The sequence below is a fragment of the Eriocheir sinensis genome, chromosome 34 (genome assembly GCF_024679095.1).
Source record: "Eriocheir sinensis breed Jianghai 21 chromosome 34, ASM2467909v1, whole genome shotgun sequence".
NCBI classification, from domain to species: domain Eukaryota; kingdom Metazoa; phylum Arthropoda; class Malacostraca; order Decapoda; family Varunidae; genus Eriocheir; species Eriocheir sinensis.
In genome coordinates this window covers 7383616-7389443 of record NC_066542.1, presented here as the reverse complement: position 1 = coordinate 7389443, position 5828 = coordinate 7383616, and the positions used below count along the sequence as shown (strand labels likewise).

The 5828-nt window shown below is 46.3% G+C and overlaps 1 long non-coding RNA gene across 2 annotated transcripts; it reads right to left on the bottom strand.

Annotated features, from left to right (window-relative positions):
• Positions 1 to 3653: 3653 nt before the first annotated feature.
• LOC127007004 (uncharacterized) lies at positions 3654 to 5828 on the bottom strand. Of its 2 annotated transcripts, XR_007760010.1 has the most exons (4): positions 5326 to 5828; positions 5164 to 5244; positions 4942 to 5022; positions 3654 to 4816 (listed from the first exon to the last, which is right to left on the bottom strand). It is a non-coding gene; the product is annotated as an uncharacterized LOC127007004 (long non-coding RNA). The 2 variants fall into 2 exon arrangements; XR_007760009.1 differs by having other exon boundaries at positions 5164 to 5828.

The window sequence follows — 5828 nt, the reverse complement described above, 5'->3', positions numbered from 1 at the left end:
TAGGTTAGGTTTGGTTAGACTAGGTTAGGTTAGGTTTGGTTAGACTAGGTTAGGTTAGGTTTGGTTAGACTAGGTTAGGTTAGGTTTGGTTAGACTAGGTTAGGTTAGGTTTGGTTAGACTAGGTTAGGTTTGGTTAGACTAGGTTAGGTTAGGTTTGGTTAGACTAGGTTAGGTTAGGTTTGGTTAGACTAGGTTAGGTTAGGTTTGGTTAGACTAGGTTAGACTAGGTTAGGTTAGTATAGGTTAGGTTTGGCTTGCCAGGTTAGGCCAGGCTTGGTTGCCAGACCAGGTTGGGTTTGGTTGGGTTTGCCAGACCAGGTTGGGTTTGGTTAGGCTTTGGTTAGACTAGGTTGGGTTGTGGTTTGCCAGACCAGGTTGGGTTGGGTTTGGTTAGACCAGGTTGGGCCAGGTTTGCCAGACCAGGTTGTGGTTAGGCTTTGCCAGACCAGGTTAGGTTAGGTTTGCTAGACCAGGTTAGGTTGGGTTTGGTTAGACCAGGTTGGGTTAGGTTTGGTTAGACCAGGTTAGGTTAGGGTTTGGCCAGACCAGGTTAGACTAGGTTAGGTTAGGTTTGGTTAGACTAGGTTAGGTTAAGTTTGGTTAGACTAGGTTAGGTTAGGTTTGGTTAGACTAGGTTAGGTTAGGTTTGGTTAGACTAGGTTAGGTTAGGTTTGGTTAGACTAGGTTAGGTTAGGTTAGGTTTTGGTTAGACTAGGTTAGGTTAGGTTTGGTTAGACTAGGTTAGGTTAGGTTTGGTTAGACTAGGTTAGACTAGGTTAGGTTTGGTTAGGTTAGGTTAGGTTTGGTTTAGGTTAGGTTAGGTTATGTTTGGAGGACCCCCTATAAGCTGACCGTCCCATTGCAGAACTCTCCTTTGCAGGCTGAAGAATCCCTTGCAAAGAGATCCTATGGACTGTTCCTTCCCTTCGCCCCTTGCAGAGTCCTTAGATTTAGAGAAGCACCCTCCCCTCCCCCCCCCCTCCCCCGTGCAGGATGACTGGCTCTAATGTTGACTATGATTCCTGTGCTCTGGGTCTGGGAACAAGGGGGCTTTGAGAGGAGGAGGAGGAGGAGGAGGAGGAGGAGGAGGAGGAGAGGAAGGGATAGCACCTCGGGGAATCTCCACATTGCACCTGTTATTGAGATGAGCAGGGGAGGAGGAGAAGGAGGAGGAGGAGGAGGAGGAGGAGGAGGAGGACTAGCTTAGATTTTAGTTAGTATTATGTTGTTTTTGTTGCCTCCCTTAAGATTTATTTATCTTCTCCTCCTCCTCCTCCTCCTCCTCCTATCACCCTTGCATCCTTGGGCGGTTCGAGTTTGATTATTTTTTTGTCTTGTTTCTCCTCCTCCTCCTCCTCCTCCTCCTCCTCCTCCTCCTCCTCCTCTTCCTCCTCCTCCTCCTCCTTTACACACAGGATCACACATCAACTCTTCTCATAATAACCTCCCTTATCTTCCCTCCTCCTCCTCCTCGTCCTTCCTCTCTCTCTCCTTCCCTCCCTCCTCTTCATCATCTTCCTCCTTGCTTACCTCATCTCTATTCTTTACCTTCTTTATTCTCTCTCTCTCTCTCTCTCTCTCTCTCTCTCTCCATATAAGGACAGCTTGCTTATCTTCTGGTTTTAAAGGGAGGAAGAGAAGGAGGAGGAGGAGGAGGAGGAGGAGGAGGAGGAGGAAGGAAAGCAAAGAGAGAATGGAGGAAGAGGTGGAGTTGTGTGTGTGTGTGTGTGTGTGTGTGTGTGTGTGTGTGTGTGTGTGTGTGTGTGTGTGTGTGTGTTTATTATAGTCCTTGCTTCTCTCTGTCTTTCTATCTATCAGTCTATCTATCTATCTATCTATCTATCCGTCTCTCTCTTTCTCCTGCTATTTCTTTATACATTTCTTTTTTTTATTTTCTTATTCTTAAATCTCATCTGTCCTTCATCATCTTTTCTTTCCTATTCCCTTCCTTCATCTCTTCTTATCTTTCCTTCCTTCTCCTTCCCTTCTTTTTAATCCCCTCTCCCTCTCTTTCCTTCCATCTTTCTCTTCCTTATTTATTTATTTATTTATTTTTCTCCTTATTCCTTCTTCCTCCTTCCCTCCCTTCTTCCTGCATTCCCTTCTTCCCCATTCCTTTCCTCTCTTCTCTCCCTCCCTTCTTCCTGCATTCCTTCCCTTCTTCCCCATTCCTTTCCTCTCTTCTCTCCCTATCTCCTTCCTCCTTCCCTCCTTTCTTCCTACATTCTCTCCCTTCCTCCTTCCCTCCCTTCTTCCTGCATTCCCTTCTTCCCCATTCCTTTCCTCTCTTTCTCTCCCTATCTCCTTCCTCCTTCCCTCCCTTCTTCCTGCATTCTCTCCCTTCTTCCCCATTCCTTTCCTCTCTTCTCTCCCTATCTCCTTCCTCCTTCCCTCCCTTCTTCCTACATTCTCTCCCTTCTTCCCCATTCCTTTCCTCTCTTCTCTCCCTATCTCCTTCCTCCTTCCCTCCCTTCTTCCTGCATTCTCTCATGTCTACCTTGCGACTCTAATTGCCTCCCTCCCTCCCTCTTCCCTCCTTCCCTCCCTCCCTCCCCCCCCTCCATCACCTTTGGCCTCAGGTAACGGACACACGTTCAAGTTTTTGTGGGTCCAGAGGAGGTCCCCCCCACCCCCCACCCTGTCTGTCCCTCCCCCCCTCCTCCCCCTCCCTCCTCTGCCCCCTTAAACCTGGGAATGAATGGGGGCTGGGATCAGGAAGAGGAGGAGGAGGAGGAGGAGGAGGAGGCAAATACTGAAAGGTTATGGAAAAGGAGGAGGAGGAGGAGGAGGAGGGAGGATTGAGAGGTTAGGAAGCAAAAGAAAAAGGAGAAAGAAAAGAAGGGGAGGAGGAGGAGGAGGGAAAAAAGAGAGAAGGAGGAAGGAGAGAACAGTAGAAGGAGGAGGAGGAGGGGGGGTCGGGGTAGTAATTTTTTTGGGGGGGTCACATCCTGTATAAATACGTACCCCTTCCTTGGTTGTGGTGGAGTTGGGGGTGGAGTAAGTGGGGGGGAGGAGTTACTGATGTGGGTGGAGGCGTGAGGGGGCGGTGGAAGGAGTGGTCAAGGGGGGGGGAAGGACAGGTGTTGCAATACGTAGGACAGGTAATGAAAGGGGGGGGAGGGGAGGGGGAGGAGGTGAAGAGTTAGTGGTTGGGGTGGTTGGCAGGGATGGTGATGGGGAGGGTAGGAGGGAGGGGGAAGGGTGGAGAAGGACAGGTGTTCAAATACGTGGCCAGGTAAGAAGGTGGAAGGGAGAGAGGAAGGTGGAGGAGGTAATATTAGTAAGGAAAGGAAAAGGTGGAGGGAAGGAAGGGAGGAATGGAGGTGGAGGAGGAAATATTAGTAAGGGAAGAAAAAAAGTGGAGGAAAGGAAGGAAGGGAGGAAGTGGAGGTGGACATGAGAGAGAGAGAGAGAGAGAGAGAGAGAGAGAGAGAGAGAGAGAGAGAGAGAGAGAGAGAGAGAGAGAGAGAGAGAGAGAGGAGAGGAGAAGTGAAGGTAACATTGATAAGGGGGATGTAAGGTAGGAAAAAAAAGTGGAGGGAGGGAGGGAGGGAGGGAGGATGTAAAAGTGGAGATGGAAGTAATAATAAGGTATTCGTGTATAAGGAAGTATAAATGGTGATGGTGATGGTGGTTGGTGGTGGTGTTGGTAGTGATGATTGTGATTGTGGCTGGTGGTGATGATGGAGGTGATAGTGCTTGTGGTGGTGATGGTGATAGTGGTTGGTTGTGGTGGTGATGAGAGATGATAGTTGTTGTTGTTGGTGGTGATGATGGTGGTGATAGTGGTTGGTGGTGGTGATGGTTGTGATAGTGGTTGGTGTGGTGGTGATAGTGGTGATAGTGGTTGGTGGTGGTGGTGATAGTGGTTGGTGGTGGTGGTGATGATGGTGATGATAGTGGTAGGAATAGAGGGCGGAGGGAGGGAGTGGAATACCAAACAAAAGAGGGAGTAGATAGCGAAGAGGGGGAGTGGAATGAACAAGTGGAAGAGGGAGTGGAGGAGGAGGAGGATAAGTCATGTCGAGTTTGCAGAGAACAGTGGAGGGGGAAAAGGAGGGAACAGGCGGAGGAGGAAGTGGAGGAAAAGGGTTGCTATTGGTGGAGGGAATGGAGGAAGCAGTCAAGGAGGAAGTGGAAGATGGAAGAGTTGATGATAGATGGAAAAAGAGTGAACATGTGGAAGTGAAGTGGAGGAGGTAGTGGTGGTGGTGGAGGTGGTGGAGTGAACAGGTGGGTGGCAGCCCGAGGAAGGGAGTGGAACAGGTAAACTGGTGGAGGCTTGGACAGGTTAGGTGGGTAAGGTGAGCAAGGAGGAGGAGAAGAAGAAGAAGAAGAAGAAGAAGAAGAAGAAGAAGAAGAAGAAGGGTAGTCATATGTAAGAGAAATGATGGGAAACTAAAGAAAAGAGAAGGAGGAGGAGAAAGAAGGAAAGAAACACAAGAAGAAGAAGAAGAAGGGTAGTCATATGTAAGAGAAATGATGGGAAACTAAAGAAAAGAGAAGGAGGAGGAGAAAGAAGGAAAGAAACACAAGAAGAAGAAGAAGGGTAATCATGTGTAAGAGAAATGATGGGGAACTTAATTAACGAGGAGAAGAAGGAAAACAAAGAAACACAAATTAAAGAAGAAAACGAAGAACAAAACAAAGAAGAAAAAGAATAAAAGGAGGAAGTTGTAGAATCACTAACAACTCAAATGGACAAACAAAACACTAATATACTTCACTCCAGGTACATTTTTTATTCCATTTTCATATATATCACTTCCCAGGTACAGTGACACCCCTTTTTCTGCCTATTTTCGTATCTTTGACCTTCTGTAACCACGTATTTGCCTTCTGAGTCCTTGTTTCGTGTTTCCCTATTTCCATTCTGCCAATTTTCGTATCCTGACCCTTCTGTACTATCTTATGTATTTGCCAATTTTCGTATCTTTGACCTTCTGTAACTATCTATTTGCCTTCTGAGTCCTTGTTTCGTGTTTCCCTATTTCCATTCTGCCAATTTTCGTATCTGTGACCTTCTGTAACCATGTATTTGCGTTCTGAGTTCCTATTACGTGTTTCCCTATTTCCATTCTGCCAATTTTCCATGTATTTGCGTTCTGAGTTCCTATTTCGTGTTTCCCTATTTCCATTCTGCCAATTTTCGTATCTGTGACCTTCTGTAACCATGTATTTGCGTTCTGAGTTCCTATTTCGTGTTTCCCTATTTCCATTCTGCCAATTTTCGTATCTGTGACCTTCTGTAACTATCTATTTGCCTTCTGAGTCCTTGTTTCGTGTTTCCCTATTTCCATTCTGCCAATTTTCATATCTGTGACCTTCTGTAACCATGTATTTGCGTTCTGAGTTCCTATTTCGTGTTTCCCTATTTCCTCTCTATTTTTATTCACATTTTTTCTTTTCCTTGTTATCAAACCTGTCATTATTGCCACTGTTCTCACCCTCCTCCTCTTCTTCTTCCTCTTCCTCTTTCTCATTTTTCCCTTCTCCCTTTTTTCTTCCCTCTTGTCCTCTCTGTCATCGTTTTGTATTTTCTTCCTTGTTCCTTTCGTATATTTTGTCTTTCGCTTTTTTCCTTCCTTCATTCATTTCTTTTTTCTTCTCCTCCTTCCCTCTTCTTCGTTTCCTTCTTCAGTATATTTTTCTTTCATCTCTACCTTCCTTTCGTCTCCTCTACCTTCCTCTTCCTTTCTCTCCTTTCCTTTCTTTTTCCTTTTCCTTCCTTCGTTTTCTCCTTCCTTTCTTCTTTGTCTTCTCTTCCTCTTCCTCCTCCTTCATTTCCTCTTCCCCTGTATTAGAATCACGTTCCCCTGTGGCTTTG